The sequence below is a fragment of the Macaca thibetana genome, chromosome 8, assembly GCF_024542745.1.
Source record: "Macaca thibetana thibetana isolate TM-01 chromosome 8, ASM2454274v1, whole genome shotgun sequence".
Taxonomy (NCBI): domain Eukaryota; kingdom Metazoa; phylum Chordata; class Mammalia; order Primates; family Cercopithecidae; genus Macaca; species Macaca thibetana.
The window spans coordinates 70,921,895-70,939,492 of NC_065585.1; the positions used below are offsets into that span (position 1 = coordinate 70,921,895).

At 43.9% G+C, this 17,598-nt stretch overlaps 1 pseudogene; it reads left to right on the plus strand.

Annotated features, from left to right (window-relative positions):
• Positions 1-986: 986 nt before the first annotated feature.
• On the plus strand, positions 987-11,581 carry LOC126961709 (glycogenin-1-like; annotated as a pseudogene).
• The last annotated feature ends 6,017 nt before the right edge of the window (positions 11,582-17,598 follow it).

A 17,598-nucleotide genomic window follows, 5' to 3' on the forward strand; every position in this document is an offset into this window, starting at 1 on the left:
TCAAGATACTAGTTCTTCTTTACATTTTTCTTTGTTTCTTTTTTTTTTTTTTTTTTTCCTGAATTGGAGTCTTGCTCTGTCACCCAGGCTGGAGTGCAATGGCGAGACCTCGACTCACTGCAACCTCTGCCTCCTAGGTTCAAACAATTCTCCTGCCTCAGCCTCCTGAGTAGCTGGGATTACAGGCGCCCGCCACCACGCCCAGCTAATTTTTGTATTTTTAGTAAAGATGGGGTTTCGCCATGTTGGTCAGGCTGGTCTCGAACTCCTGACCTCAAGTGATCCACCTTTCTCAGCCTCCCAAAATGCTGGGATTACAGGCGTGAGCAACCATGCCTGGCCACATTTTTGTATAATGTGGTGTATACATATAAACTTGGACACATATGTTTCCTGTGTTTGACTGAATTCAAGTATCTTCTCATCAGGTATGACTTTCAGTTTATTGCAAACTCGGATAAATGAGCTTCCAATAAGGAGAAGCCTTAAAAAACAAAGATTTTACATTTTGTCAAGATAATTTCCTGTTATCTTTATTAGATTTTTTTGAGCTTTGAAAGGGTTAAGAATTTTACATCCACGTTATTTTCTGTATTGCTTTTTAAGTCTTTGATATCACTCTGGTTAAATGAATATTATTTCACAATGGCCCGTGGTCATGTTTTCATCAAGTGTTTTGAACCTTTTGAATCCTTGGCAGACTTCTCCAAGATCAAAATTCTAAATTTTCTTTTTTTTCTAGAGTTAACTTTGGCACTTTCCATTTGAACCCCTGGAGAGTTTTAAATGGCAGTCCCGCTGCGCCTCCTCCCTGCCCTTGCTCCCTCCCAACCTGCGGCTGCCCCAGCTGCCTGCACCCTCGGCAGCACCGTGACAGATCAGGCCTTTGCGACACAAATGATGCCTACACCAAAGCTGTCCTGGCCCTGGGCTCATCTCTGAAATAGCACAGGACCACCAAGAGGCTGGTCGTACTCGCCACCCCGCAAGTCTCAGACTCCATGAGGAAAGTTTTAGAGACCGTCTTTGCTGAAGTCATCATGGTAGATGTCTTAGACGGCACGATTCTACTCATCTATCCTTAATGAAGAGGCCAGAGTTGGCTATCACGCTGACAAAGCTCCACTGCTGGTTGCTTATACAGTATTCAAAATGTGTATCCTTGGATGCAGATACTTTGGTCCTAGGAAATATTGATGATCTTTTTGAGAGAGAAGAAATATCAGCAGGACCAGACCCAAGGTGGCCTGACTGCTTCAATTCCGAAGTCTTCATTTATCAGCCTTCAGTTTAAATATATAATCTGCGGTTTCATCTTGCTTCTGAGCAAGGTAGTTTTGATGGTGGGGACCAAGGCTTACTGAACACATTTTTTTTTGTTTTTTCTCTTCTTTTTTTTTTGAGACTGAGTCTCACTCTGTCACCCAGGCTGGAGTGCAATGGCACAATCTCGGCCTACCACAACCTCCACCTACCAGGTTCAACTGATTCTCCTGCCTCAGCCTCCCAAGTAGCTAGGATTACAGGCACCTGCCATCATACCTGGCTAATTTTTGAATTTTCTTTTTTTTTTTTTTTTTTTTGAGATGGAGTCTCACTCTGTTGCCCAGGCTGGAGTACAGTGGTGCGATCTTGGCTTACTGCAACCTCTGCCCCCTGGGTTCAAGCAATTGTCCTGCCTCAGCCTCTCAAGTAGCTGGGATTACAGGTGCCTGCCACTGCTCCTGGCTAATTTTTGTATTTTTAGTAGAGACGGGGTTTCACCATCTTGGCCAGGCTGGTCTTGAACTCATGACCTCATGATCCACCCACCTCGGCCTCTCAAAGCACTGGTGTGTCCGGAGGTGGTTTCTGCCGGTGGGTTTGTGGTCTCGCTGACTTTAAGAATGAAGCCGCGGACCTTCGCAGTGAGTGTTACAGCTCTTAAAGATGGCATGAACCCAAAGAGTGAGCGGTAGCAAGGTTTATTGTGAAGAGCAAAAGAATAAACCTTCCACAGCATGGAAGGGGACTCGGGTTGCCACTGCTGGCTGCAGTGGCCAGCTTTTATTCTCTTATTATCCCCTCCCATGTTCCATTTCTGTCCTATCAGAGTGCCCTTTTTTCAATCCTCCCCACGATTGACTACTTTTAGAATCCTGCTGATTGGTGCGTTTTACAGAGTGCTGATTGGTGCATTTTACAGAGCACTGATTGGTGCGTTTTACAATCCTCTTGTAAGACAGGAAAGTTCCCCAAGTCCCCACTTGACCCAGGAAGTCCAGCTGGCCTCACCTCTCAATCCCCCCTCTAAACATGACACCCCAACTGCTGTTGGGAATTAGGCAATGACCACTCTAGCTACTTCCTGCTGGACAGGGGCGAAGAAGGGACCCTGCAGTTGTAGTGTCCTCCAGAGGAGAACTCTCTAGGCCAGTCAAAGGGCCAGCAGGTCGGTCCAGGGGTCCTCAGTAGAAGTTGTGAGTTGAGCTCATTTGGGGTTCCATTTGTAAGACCATCTGTAGCTTGATGGCCTCAATCCTGGAGGAAACAACTTTGACAAGGAGGTTAAAAATACAGGGCCCGAAGGCAAGTAATAGCAAGAAGGCTGTCACGGGACCTAGAAAGGGGAGAAGCCATGTTGCCCAACTCCAGAGGTTGGTATAAGAGTTTGAAAGGCATTGTCTGATTTCAGAAGCCTTTTCCTGTAAACCCCGGGTGGCATCTCCTACTATCCCTGACTGGTTAGTGTAAAAACAACACTCTTCCCCTAAGAAGGTGCAAAGTCCTCCTTTCTCAGCAGTGAGGAGGTCTAGGTCTTGACGGTTTTGGAGAGTCACTGCTGCCAAAGAGTCTACTTGGGATTGTAAAGTAAGGATAGATTTTGTTATTTCTTGCAAACTGTCTGAGAAATCCTTTGAGAGTGTGGTGAAGTAGATAAACAGTGAAGTAGTAAACTGGCTATTCTGGTTCCTGTAGCAGTGGCCATTCCTAACTCTCTAAGTAGGGGAATTAGTTGTATGGCCCTGTGCTGATGGACTTGAGCCTTGAGGGGCACTAATAGGGTCTGATTTCCTGGGGCAATGTCAATGTCGGTACTTAGGAAAACTAAGGTGCAGGTGCCTGTCCATTTGGTGGGGAGGCAGATATAGGTTGAAGTTCCACATAAGAAGAATATGCCTTGGCTGGTTGTGTATGTTAAAAAGGTGTGTGAGTTTATTGTTTTCTTTTTTTTTTTTTTTTTTTTTTTGAGACGGAGTCTCACGCTGTTGCCCAGGCTGGAGTGCAGTGGCGCGATCTCGGCTCACTGCAAGCTCCGCCTCCCGGGTTCCCGCCATTCTCCTGCCTCAGCCTCCTGAGTAGCTGGGACTACAGGCGCCCGCCACCGCGCCCAGCTAATTTTTTTTTTTTGTATTTTTTAGTAGAGACGGGGTTTCACTGTGGTCTCGATCTCCTGACCTTGTGATCCGCCCGCCTCGGCCTCCCAAAGTGCTGGGATTACAGGCTTGAGCCACCGCGCCCGGCCTGAGTTTATTGTTTTCATTTTCCCATACTCCTAGAGTACTTGCCAAGGTAGCTGCGGTGAGTGGCTGGAAAGGGGTGTTGGGAGCAAACTGACTGGCTCCCTGTGTTCTATTTTCCCATTGGAAAAAAAAAAAAAACTTTTTGTATCTACTAGGAACCATTCAAGAGAATGATTGAAAAAGGGGATGAGAAGACATTCACTAGTGGTGGGGGCGCTGCTGCAGGGGCTCCAGGGATGAATGGTCATGCAGGGAGTATGTTCGCCATTACAAAGCCTGGACTGTTTGTTAAGCAGGGAGGTGGTGATGATTTTGGGGGAACCTGAGAAGTGGACAAGCCATCTGAATGGAGCTGTTTGGGTGACTCAGAAGTTACTATGATCAGTTGGGCCTTAAAGTTGTAGGGTATAATTACACTAATGGGATAGTAGGTGCCCTATTTTGTGAGAAGAATTTCAGATTCTCAATAAGGCCATGGGCAAGAGAGTAGGCCATGGGAGATGCGTTTCTTCTGTTAGTTTCCTTAAGTGCCTCTTGAGTGTTTCATTTGCCTTCTCAACCTTCCCTGAGGATCGTGGCCTCCAGACGCAGTGAAGGTGATATTGTATCCTAGCACCCTGGAAATTCCCTGAGTTATCGTGGCTTTAAAAGCTGGACTGTCACTTTATAAGCTTTGGGGAAGCTTTAAAAGCTGTCACTTTATAAGCTTTGGGGAGGCCCAAATCTAGGAATCATCTCATGAATTAGGACTTTAACCACTTCCTGAGCCTTCTCTGTCTTGCAGAGAAGGCTTGTATCCAGTTTGTAAAGATATCAACACAGACCAACAAGTATTGAATCCCCTTGACTTAGGCCTATCAGTGAAGTCTAACTGCCAGTCCTCTGCCCTATTCTTTGTTCCCCCAGAGGAGCCTTACAATGTACCAAGGGATTATTCCTTTGGCACACCTCACATGCTTTGTCTACTTGCTGGATGGTCCGGAAGAGATTTGGCCCTGTAAATAGGGATTTGGCCATTTGATGAGTATTCTCAATACCCATATGAAAAGTTTGGTGGAGGGTCTTAAGTATTTTCCACTGGCTGGCTTTGGGTATGAGTACCTTTCCCTCTTCTGTCGTTAACCACCCAGAGGGGAGAAAACTATGCCACCGTGAAAGTCCCCGTTCTGTTTCGGTCAGGGAATACTGCAGCTTAATCTCTTGGAGAGGGTTGTTCCATACCAAGGGTCCTTCCATAGGTATTTCTAATGGGAGGTTCCACTTGGCAGCAATTTTGGCCTCAGCGTTGGCCTGACAGTTTCCTTCTGCCTTTTCTCCTTCACCTTTCTGATGGCTTTGGCACTGTAAGACTGCCACCTCCTTGGGTTTTTGCACTACGTGCAATAACTCCATGATTTCCTTGTGGTATTTATTGGGGGTTCCCCCAGAGGTTAGGAACTCCCTTTCTTTCCATATTGCAGCATGGGCATGTAGGATTAGATAAGCACACTTGCTATCTGTATACATATTTATTCTTTTTTCCTTTCCCTGTTCTAAGGCTCGGGTAAGCGCCACTTGTTCTGCTAACTGGGCGCTGGTCCCTCGGGGAAGAGGCTTACTTTCAAGTACATCACTAACTATGGCAAAACCTGCCCTTTGTATCCCATTCTCCACAAATGAACTTCTATCAGTATATAGGTTAAGGTCAGGATTAGCTAAGGGGACTTCTAAGAGATCATCTTGGGCGGCATAAGTCTGGCCTACAATTTGTTTGCAGTCATGCTCAATTGGTTCCCCATCCTCTGGAAGAAAAGTGGCAGGTTGAGGGTTGCACACGTGCATATTTGAAGCACTGGTCCCTCAAGGAGTAGTGCCTTGTATCTAAGCAGGTGGTTGTCTGATAGCCATAAACTTCCTTTGGCACGCAGTATGCCATTTACATCATGAGTAGTCCAGATGGTGAGATCCTTTCCTTGTATTATTTGGACAGCCTCTGACACTAAGATGGCCTCCGCCACAACTACCCATAAACAGTGAGGCCAGCCTTTTGCTATTGCATCAATTTCCTTACTTAGGTATGCCACTGGTTGTGGGGTTGTCCCATGAGTCTGAGTAAGGACTCCAAAAGCTATTCTCACTCTCTCTGTGATGTATAAAGAGAAGTTTTGTCTTGTGGGAAGGCTTAAGGCTGGAGTTTGTACAGGGCCTGATTTAAGGTTTTGAAGGCTGTTTCTGCCTCTGGTTCCCATTCTCCTAGATGAGTATTTGCCCTCTGGGTCTCCTTGATTAGAGTATAGAGTGGCCTGGCCATCTCGTTGTATCCAGGGATCCACAGTTGGCAAAAGCCAGTAATTCCAAGGAACCCCTGAAACTGTTTTAATGTCTTAGGGTGAGGATAAGCCAGTATAGGCTGAATTCATTCTTTGCTGTGGGCCCTTGTTCCTCTGGCTAAGATTAGGCCTAGATATTTGACTTGTAGGCAGATCTGGGCCTTCAATTTAGACATCTTGTACCCCTGATTAGCTAGAAAGTTCAAGAGATCTAGAGTAGCCTGCTGGCATGAGGCTTCTGAACTGGTAGCCAAACGTAAATCATCCACATATGAAAGACCAGAGTGTCTGGACTTGAGAAGCAGCCTAGATCTTGGGCCAGTGCCTGACCAAACAGATGAGAGCTATCCCTAAACCCTTGAGGCAAGACCGTCCACCTAAGTTGGGATGTGTGGTCTGAGGGATCCTCAAAGGCAAAGAAAAACTGGAAGTCAGAGTGCAGGGGAATGCAGAAGAAGGCATCCTTGAGGTCCAGAACAGTGAACCATTCTGCTTCCTCTGGTGTTTGAGAGAGCAGGGTATAGGAGTTGGGTACAGCTGGATATAGAGGAATTACCACCTCATCGATGAGACTAAGATCCTGCACTAGTCTCCACTGACCATTCGGTTTGTGTACTCATAAAATTGGGGTGTTGCAGGAACTGCTGCATTTTCTTACTGGGCCTTGAACTTTTAAATGTCTAACAATATCCTGTAATCCTTTATGAGCTTCAGGCCTGAAGGGTATTGCCTTTGATAAGGAAAAGTGGTGGGGTTTTAGCTTGATTTGAACTGGGTGGGCATTTTTTACCCTTCCAAATTGTCCTTCCAATGCCCAGACTTCAGGGTTGATTCCCTCCTCCAGTAGGGTACAATGAATGGGTAACTTGTCCCCCATATTCATGTAGATAATAGCTCCAGCTTTGGCTAATATGTCCCTCCCTAATAACGGTGTGGGACTTTCAGACATAACAAGAAAGGCACGTGAAAAGTGCAAAGTCTCCCAGTTACAACTGAGGAGGTGGGAGAAATACTTGGTTACAAGCTGTCCCAGGATTCCTCAGGAAACGGACCATGAGGACAGCTGTCTGGGGCAGGAGATTAACACTGAGAAGGCTGCACCATTGTCCAAGAGGAAGTCAATTTCCTGGCCCTCAATGGTTAAACGTACCCAGGGCTCAGTGAGGGTGATGACATGAGCTGGCGCTTGCACCAGGCACCCTCAGTCCTGTTGTTGGATCATCTGGTTGGGGGCTTCTGGCCTAGAGGACCCTTGTCCTCTGGGTCAGTGTGCCTTCCAGTGATTGCTTTGACATAGTGGACATGGGTGAGGGGGCGGCTTGTTTCTCATTGGAGAATCTTTTTTAAAGGGTCCCTGCAAACCACACTGATAACAAGCTCTACCGGGTGATTGGCCTGCTCCATTTTCTGTCCTATCTGAACCACCAAGGTTTGTTTGTCTGAGGGCCATGACTAAGGCTGCAGCCTTTCTCTGATCTCGCTTTTCCTTTGGGCCTGTTCCTCTAGGTCCCTATTATAGAACACCAAGGTTGCCAGGTTTAATAATGCCTCCAAATTTTGTTCAGGGCCCAGGGCTAGCTTTGGTAGCTTTCTCCAGATATCTGTGACTGATTGGATAATAAACTTACTTTTTAGGATCAATTGACCCTTGAGGGAGCTGGGTGACAGGGGAGTATATTTTCTTAAGGCCTCCCATAGCCGCTTGAGGAAGGCAGTAGGATTTTCTTTGTTTTTCTGAGTTATTGTGGACATCATTGAATAATTCATGGGCTTTTTCCTAATTCTCCTTAGTCCTTCTAGAACACAGGTCAACAGATGTTCATGACTCCAGTCCCCATGATCTGAGTCTAGGTCCCAGTGGGGATCCATACTGGTGATGGCTTGCTGACTGGTAGGGAATTTGTCCCTTTCTTCGGCTGTCATTCTATCATTTACTTGACTAAGATACCAAACTCTCGGGCTGCAGCTAAAGCTGCATTCATTTCATTAAAGGCCAGGGTTTGACCTAACAGTAGCATGATATCTCTCCAAATGATGTCAAAGGTCTAGACCCTGTAGAACATCTATATACCTATCAGGATCATCTGAAAACTTCCCCAGGTCTTCCTTGATCTGCTTTAAATCAGAGAGGGAGAAGGGGACATGTACCTGGGTTGGGCCAAATTCCCCTCCCCCTATAGCTTGAAGGGGACATAACCGATAGCCCGGGGGGCGGGGGGAGGTTGTGGTCCCTTGGAGATTTCTTTGTTTGTTTCCTTCTGGGTGGGGGAGATTAGAGGAGGCTCACCATTAACAGGAAGGGGAGCTGTAGGGAGGCTAGGATGTGGGGGTAAGCTGAGAGGTCCTCCTGTGGGATGTAGATTGCAAGCTTTGCATAGTTGTGGATTACCCTTCAATGAAAAGAAAGCTTGGACATAAGGTATTTCACTCCATTTGCCTTCCCTTTTATAGAAAAGGTTAAGCTGCAGGATAGTATTGTAATTTACACTTCCCTCAGGTGGCCATTTTTCCCCATCAGAGAGAGAATATTGGGGCCAGGCCGTAGTGCAAAAAATAAATAAATAAACAAAATAAGCCATGTCTTTTTCAGGGTTTGTGGGCCAAATTGGTCCCAATGGCTTAGGATGCATTTCAAGGGTGAGTTTTTGATGCCTGAGTGTTTCCCATCTAAAACAGAAAGAAAAAACTGCCCAGGGTTTTGGTCTGTTTCTCCCCCTGCCCAAGAACGCACAACGGTCTCTGGACCCTGCTGTTTGGAATAGTTACGCTCACTGAAGCAGCAGCAGAAACACTTGTTTTCCTCCTAGACCACAAAGAGGACTGAGGAAGGTCAGATTTAGTGGCCCTTACTGATGCATTCTTGAAAACCTGTACCCGTGCCTTTCCTCTTAGACCACAAAGAGGATCGAGAAATGTCGGATTTAGTGGCCCTTACCGACGCATTCTCAAAAACCTGCTAGTTAGAGTCCTAAATGTTTTCTCCTGTTGGTATTGGGACCTTACCCTTGTCCTATAAAGACGATATGCCTCAAAATGGAGTGAAAGGCCATATCTTGAGGGAGGGAAGGGATCTCCAGGGTTGGAAGAGTGATACCTTTTGTCCTCACTTCTCATCATATGAATAGGAAGGATGTCCCCCCAATTTAGGAGTCTATAATTTCTGAGGCCCCCATATCCTAGCTTCAGGTATAGCCTTTGTTAGGCCTGCTAGTCTGAGGAGGGATCCTAAAAGGATAGATGGTGTTCCAGATAGTCTGCCCAATGGGGCTCCAGTAAAAAATTATGTGTCCCAGGGTGCCTATTTCCCATTGAAGAATTTTGGTTCTTTCTGATTGGTGAGCCCAGGTGCCTAAAGAAGGGAACAGAGTCCTGAAATCTCTATTAGAAATCATCCTTATAGGAGAAACTAGGGAGTGGTTTTTAGAAGCAGGACTAGGCTTGGAGAAGAGAGGCAAAAGGAAGTTTGACTGACAGGCATTAGGACCCAGGAGGCAAGGGTCAGGATAAATAGGATAGATAGGCAAGTCTCACTTGGGTGATGTAACTGAGAGCTCCGCTCATGGCTGCAGGGACAACTAACTTTTTGTTGGGACCCTGGAGCTGAATGGCTTTCCTCTCTGCTGACCCTCGGCTCAGCCCAGAAGTGCAGGAAAAGCGGAAGCTGGTTCCAGGAAAAGCAATGGTCCTGACTTCAAAGAGTCAGGGATTGTTGGAGAGCCCTTTCCCAGAAAGCCTGAAACCTATGTCTTTAGTCTGGCAGCCACACTAGTCACTTTTAACTGGCCAAGAGGTGCCCAGTGTTTAGGTCCCGAATTCTAAGGAAAAATAGGACAGAATAGCAAGTGAAAGGGGTCCAATGGTACTCACCGCACGGCAATATCCTGGATGAGCCCCCAAGATGTGTCCAGAGTTGGTTCCTGCCACTGGCTTCATGGTCTCACTGACTTTAAGAATGAAGCCATGGACTTTTGTGGTGAGTGTTACAACTCTTAAAGATGGCACGGACCCAAAGAGTGAGCAGTAGCAAGGTTTATCTTAAAGAGCAAAAGAACAAGTTTGAACAGCATGGAAGGGGACCCGAGTGGGTTGTCACTGCTGGCTGGGGTGGCCAGCTCTTATTCACTTATTGTGCCTTCCCATGTTCCATTTCTGTCCTATCAGAGTGCCCCTTTTTCAATCCTCCCCGTGATTGGCTACTTTTAGAATCCTGCTGATTGGTGCATTTTACAAAGCGCTGACTGGTGCGTTTTACAGAGTGCTGATTGGTGCATTTTACAGAGTGCTGATTGCTGTGTTTTATAGAGCGCTGATTGGTACATTTTACAATCCTCTTGTAAGACAGAAAAGTTCCCCAAGTCCCCACTCGACCCAGGAAGTCCAGCTGGCCTGCCCTGTCACTGGGATTACAGGCATGAGCCACCATGCCCAGCCAATTTTTGTATTTTTGTAGAGACAGGATTTCATCATGTTGTCCAGGCTGGTCTTGAACTTCTGACCTCAGGTGATCCACCTGCCTTGGTCTCCCAAAGTGCTGGGATTACAGGCGTGATCCACTGCACCCAACCTGAACACATTTTTTAGCAGCTGGGCAACAATAGATATCAGAAAACACTTGCCATTTATTTATAACCTAAGCAGCATCTCTATATACTCCCATCTCCCAGCATTTAAAGTTTTTGGTGTAAGTGCCAAAGTTGTGCATTTCCTGTACAAGTCAAACCATGGAATTATATTTATGATCCCCAAACAAAAAGTGTCAAAAGTGATCCAGAGTTTCTCATCCTGTGGTGGAACATCTTTACCAACAATGTTTTACCTCTGCTTCAACAATTTGGCCTAGTCAAAGACACCTGCTCACATGTAAATATGGAAGATGTCTCAGGGGCCATGTCACATCTGTCCCTTGGGGAGATCCCAGCTATGACACAGCCTTTTGTATCCTCAGAAGAATGGAAGGAGTGGTGGGAACAGGGCCAGGCTGATTATATGGGAGCAGATTCCTTTGACAACATAAAGAGGAAACTTGACACTTACCTCCAGTAGAAACACTGCATATTCCTGTGGACGCATCCACTTCACAAGCCTTGTTTCAAATACTAAGTATATAGAGCTGGGCTGAGAAAAGTCTGTTACAGTTGGCAGAGGTTTTCACTAAAATGTAGCAGATGAGAGGTTTTGTAGGACAACAGGTGAGAACTGGGCAAAAGTTGTGAAGCAGCAATTCTGTTATATGGACAGTGTTCTGCTTTTTAATCCTATTTAGCTCATCTCAGAAATTCTCACTTTTGTTGATTGCCAACAATCAACTCAAGGGAAACTCAATATTAAGCTATTAAGATGACTATTATCAGTTCTTAAAATCTGCAGAGCATGATTCCAAATCACTCACTCCCTTTGGAAGCAGACATGGCATTTATCCCTTGCTTGCTTGCTGGTTGTACCTACTTTTTATTAGACCTGCATATTAGAATTGCCCAATGCTGCCAGAGTGAGTAATTGTAATTCTGCTTTCAGGTAAAGATAGCCTATATTAACACTGTTGAGTGATTCAAAAACGTTATCAACAAATAGTATTCACTCATTTTATTTCCTGGTCTTAGTTTCTGAAGATGTTCACCAGTTTTCTATGTACAGTAAGACACCATGCTAAAATGCTTTTGTTCAGTTCTGTATATTTGAAAATAGCAAATTCAGTTCTCTGATGGTTACCTGCAGTGGCACCCTGTATGAAAAATGAAGAAAAATAAAATAAAATAAAATAAAATAAAATAAAATAAAGGATATATCTCTCATTTTGTAGAGATGCTAAATAATTAAGCTCGTTTGATGTATTAAATGTATAGAAAGTCATTATTACTGTCAAATAATAAGTCATACTAGGTTTTTTTCTGTTACATTTATGGGTATATTATTGATATAAATTTTCTAGAGTAATATAGAATTCTTAAAAATCTAGTATATTATCAGTCATGATTTTGGTTATTAGATTGTATGTCTCAAAAATAAATACATTTACTTGTCAATTGCTGATTATAATAAATGTTCATCAGATTTTAAACATGGCTAATTTGTCTCTATCATCCAGGGTTTTCATTTTTTTCTAGTGGCATCTAATCAGATGCATGGAAAAGATTCTAACAAGTACTCCTAAAACAAGTTTCTAATAACTTTAAGATCAATAGACTAAAAGTTTTCCAAAACTCTGATAAATTCACAAAACTGCTAATTAAGATCAAAGGAAACAAAAATTAATTTCATGAAATTGAATAACTGATGAAGATGTTTTTATGGCTTTTATTTTAAAACTTGGTTTTTTACTTAAATGTTTTGTTTTCCAGATTTAAAGAAATTTTCTCTTAAGCTATCTATAGTTTACAGCAATTTGGTAAAGTATACTTTTGTGAACAAAGGTGGAAGCATGTGCTTTTCCTCCCTACTTGATCGCTCCAAAATTCAGAAGTTATTTGTGAATTTTCTTATGGCAATATGGTTATTTGCATAAGTTCAGTAAAAATCTGTTCTCTCTTTATAACAGGATACAATTGGAAACATGGGTTATATTACCAATGCCTTGAATAAAATATCGTATTTGAAAGCGTGAATAGAACACCTGGTTTCAAGAGTTCTCAGCCTTACAGTGACGTGAGTAAACTCTTATCACTTCCTGGCAGGCCCAGGAACCTTCACACTGTAGGAAAATCTAAAGTCTTCCTTGGTTTTGGCTTCCTAGCCCCAAGAAGTTTTTAAATCTGACATTTCTATGTGATCAATGTAGAGAGAAACTATTTCTAAAAGAAAAACTATAATACACCTGTTATTAGATTGTAGCCCTGTGCATTGTTTTTGAGTTCTTATTATCTACCTATAGCCAAGATTAGATTCTAAATTCTTCTGCATCCCCCCAATCCAACTTGCCTCCATGAGAATACTAAAAACAGGGCCAGGTGTGATGGTTCACGCCTGTAATCCCAGCACTTTGTGAGGCCAAGGTGGGTGGATCACTTGAAGTCAGGAGTTCAAGACCAGCCTGGCCAACATGGTGAAACCCCATCTTGACCTACCAAAAAAAAAAAAAAAAAGCAATTAGCAGGGTAGCAGGGCATGGTGGTATGTGCCTGTAATTCCAACGGTGACTTGGGAAGCTAAGGCAGAAGAATAGCTTGAGCCCAGAAGGCAGAGGTTTCAGTGAGCCGAGATTGTGCCACTGCTCCAGCCTGGGAGACAAAGTGACACTGTCTCAGAAAAAAGAAAAGCAAAAAAAAGTAAAGAAAATACTAAAAATGGGAACTGTTTTGTTCCTGAAGCCCTATAATTCAAAACTAGATGAATTTTAAAGAATAAGTCTTATGCTTGATATATGGACCACATAAAAATCGCACGACACTGCTCAATGCCATCATCAGAGATATTCATACTGCAAACCAGGACATTTCCATGCTATAGACAGCTTTTCTCAAGAGGTCAGAACAACACTCCATATCATGAGACTCTTTTCTTTTTTAGACAGGGTCTCATTTTCTGGCCCAGGCTGGAGTGCTATAGTGTGGTGTGATCTTGGCTCACTGCAACCTCTGATTGTCAGGCTCAGGTGATCCTCCCACCTCAGCTTACCAAGTAGCTGAGACTACAGGTGTGCAACACCATGCCCTGCTAATTTTTCTGTTTTTAGTAGAGATGGGGTTTCTCCATGTTGCCCAGGCTGGTCTTGAACTCCTGGGCTCAAGCGATCCACCCACCTTGGCCTCAAAAAATGCTGGGATTATAGGTGTGAGCCAGTGAGCCCGGCCCATGAGACTCTTAATGCTTACCTTTCCACTTGACAGGATAATAGTCGTTTGATTCATTCAATTGGTTGCCTTTAAGCCTAGTTCATAGCTGAAAACCATTATGCTAACTAGGATTGTCATAACACTATTAGTTTTACTTTATATTTTACCTTTTAAAATTTGTATCTGTTACCTGTTAAACTTTTGAAGAAGTACAACTCCTAACAGAATAATTCTGGTCCTGAACTTTGAGATTATAGCAAAAACTACAGAACAGACAAAATTGGATTTAACAATAAACGCCAGGTACACTTAGCCTGACAGCCACTCTTTTCAAACCTCCCTTGTTGCTCAAATGTGCCTTCAAAGGTTTTGACACTGACTCCTAGTCACCAATCACTTCTTCAACATGGGACCAGACCAGCAACCTGGGGCAGGTCCATCCTGGCACCAAGGGACAATCAAAACCTACCTACAGGATGATTGATCAGCGATGCTTTTGGAGAAAGATCTTTCTCAAAGGGGGGAATGTAAAAGTGCTCAGAATTAAAATAGAGTCACTTATGTTGAAACAAAACAAAGCCCTGACAAATAGAGCCAGGGAAGACCATGAAGGGAGGGTTCTCATGTACATATGACTAACTATTACAGGCAGTGGCTCACGCCTGTAATCCCAGCTTTGGGAGGCTGAGGCGGGTGGATCACGAGGTCAGGAGATTAAGACCATCCTGGCTAGCATGGTGAAACCCTGTCTCTACTAAAAATACAAAAAAATTAGCCGGACTTGGTGGCAGGCACCTGTAGTCCCAGCTACTCAGGAGGCTGAGGCGGGAGAATGGCGTGAACCCAGGAGGCGGAGCTTGCAGTGAGCCGAGATCACAGCCACTGCACTCCAGCCTGGGTGACAGAGCGAGACTCCGTCTCAAAAAAAAAAAAAAAAAAAAAAAAAAGGCCAGGCCGGGCGCGGTGGCTCAAGCCTGTAATCCCAGCACTTTGGGAGGCCGATACGGGTGGATCACGAGGTCAGGAGATCGAGACCATCCTGGCTAACACGGTGAAACCCCGCCTCTACTAAAAAATACAAAAAACTAGCCGGGCAAGGTGGCGGGCGCCTGTAGTCCCAGCTACTTGGGAGGCTGAGAAAGAAGAATGGCGTAAACCCGGGAGGCGGAGCTTGCAAGTGAGCTGAGATCCGGCCACTGCACTCCAGCCTGGAGTCTGTCCAGGCTGGACTCTGGACTCTGTCTCAAAAAAAAAAAAAAAAAAAAAAAAAAAAAAAAAGCCTAACTACAAGAATTACCACAAAAGATTGCCAAACCCACAACCCTACACAAAGGCCATCACAACTTTACACAAAAATATAATTCTGTGAGGCTATCTGCCCAGCAACTGCCTAACCATTTGCAGGCATTACCCTGGTCATTGATTGGACTGGCATCACCCTTGTTATTGATTCTTGTAGCCAAGGATAATCATCTCAAAACTACTATGTAATCATCTTCTTCGTTTTTCCTTTACATCTTTTCCCATTTAGAAAACAAAAGGTGCAGCTTGCTGCCAGCACTCATTTAATTTTACATAAACACGCTCTTTGGGGCTGAAGCAAATCTGACTGATTTTCAATGTGAAAATAAAACATAAAGAGTATTCTTGGAATTATTTCTAAACAGAACTAACTCAGAATCGTCTGAATCACCAGAATTGTCTATTTAGGAAAAATCAGATTCACCAAGTAACTCTTTGGTCAACAACTGTTTGAGAACAACTAACATCACGTAAAGGAATGCTACGTTTTCTAGGATTTGATTTTCAGCCATCGAGAATTACTGTTGCGTAAATCGAACTACCACTGTTAAAAACAGAATGCTACAGATAAAATGATGTCTTTTGTTTTCAAAATCAATACACTGGGGTGATGCAAACATAATAATATTAATAAAAGCCAGATATTTTGTGGCAAAGTTATCTTGCGGTATGCTGCAGCTGCAAGCACTATTGGCAAGTATTCTTGGGCCAAATGGGAAAAGAATTTAAAAACCTTTGTCTTCCTTTACCTCCCTGAATACACACACAGTTTACTCTAGTACATGTATTCCCATTGCAATGCCCGATTCCAAAATAAACATTTTCTTTTTTTTTTTTTTTTTTTTTTTTTTTTTTGAGACAGAGTTTTGCTATTGTTGCCCAGGCTGGAATAGCATGATCTTGACTCACCACAACCCCTGACTCTCGGGTTCCAGCAATTGTCCTGCCTCGGCCTCCCGAGTAGCTGGGATTACAGGCATGCACCGCCACGCCCATCTAATTTTTGTATTTTTAGTAGAGACGGGGTTTCCCCGTGTTGGTCAGGCTGGTCTCGAACTCCCGACCTCAGGTGATCCACCTACCTTGGCCTCCCAAAGGGCTGGGATTACAGACATAAGCCACCGTGCCTGGCCACATTTTCTTTTAAAGAACTTCTCTCTGTTTATTATTTAGGTTGATAGCATTTACCATGAATGGAATTTGCAGGATTGAAAGTTGCTCTATGTGACTCAGTGAGTGTTGAGTAAATGTGAAGACCTAGGGTATTGCTATACATTTTTTTTTTTTTAATTTTTGACACAGAGTCTTACTTTGTTGCCCAGGCTGGACTGCAGTGGTGTGATCTTGGCTCACTACCACCTCCACCTCCTAGTTTCAAGTGATTCTCCTGCCTCAGCCTCCCAAGTAGCTGGGATTACAGGCATGCACCACCATGCCTGGCTAATTTTTGTATTTTTAGTAGAGACAGGGTTTCGCCATGTTGGCCAGGCTGGTCTCGAACTCCTGACTGCAAGTGATCCACCCGCCTCAGCCTCCCAAAGTGCTTGGATTACAGGCATGAGCCACCACACCCGGCCTGGCTGCTATACAATAGATATTTTATTTTATTTTATTTTGTTTTATTTTATTTTATTTTATTTTATTTTATTTATTTTATTTTATTTATTTTATTTTATTTCATTTCATTTCATTTCATTTCATTTTGAGACAGAGTCTCACTCTGTCGCCCAGGCTGGAGTGCAATACCGCGATCTCGGCTCACTGCAACCCTTGCCTCCTGGGTTCATGCCATTCTCCTGCCTCAGCCTCCCAAGTAGCTGAGACTTCAGGCGCCCACCACCACGCCCGGCTAATGTTTTGTATTTTTAGTAGAGATGGGGTTTCAGTGTGTTAGCCAGGATGGTCTCGATCTCCTGACCTCGTGATCTGCCCACCTTGGCCTCCCAAAGTGCTGGGATTACAGACGTGAGCCACCGTGCCCGGCCTACTATACACTTTCATATGACAGCACAATAGATTTATTTATACTAGCATCACCACAAACATGAGTAATCCATTGAGATACAAAGTTACAATGGCTACAACATCACTAGATGGTAGGAATTTTTCAGCTTCATTATAATCTTATGGGACCATGATCATTCGTGCAGTTCACCATTAACCAAAACGTTGTTATGCAGCATGACTGTCTTTTTGTAACTGGCTTATTTCACTTAGCATAATGTCTTCAAAGTTTATCCATGTTGTAGCATATGTCAGAATTTCCTTTCTTTTTAGGGCTAAATAATATTCCGTTGTACGTGTACACCACATTTTCCTTGTCTTTTCATCTGTTAATGAACACTTGGGTTGCTTCTACATTTTAGTTTTTGTGAATAATGCTGCTATGAATGTGAGCATACAACTTATCTTTGAGACCCTGCTTTCAATAATTTTTTTTTTTTTTTTTTTTGACACAGGGGTCTCACTCTGTCACCCAGGCTGGAGTGCAGTGATGCAATCTCTGCTCACTGCAACCTCCACCAGCCTGGGCTTAAGCAATCCTCCCACCTCAGCCTCCCGAGTAACTGAGACTACAAGGATGTGACACCATGTGCAGCTAAATTTTTGTATTTTTTGGTAGAGACAGGGTCTTGCCATTTTGCCCAGGCTGGTCTTGAACTCATGAGCTCAAGCAATCTACCCAATTTGGCCTCCCAAAGTGCTGGGATTACA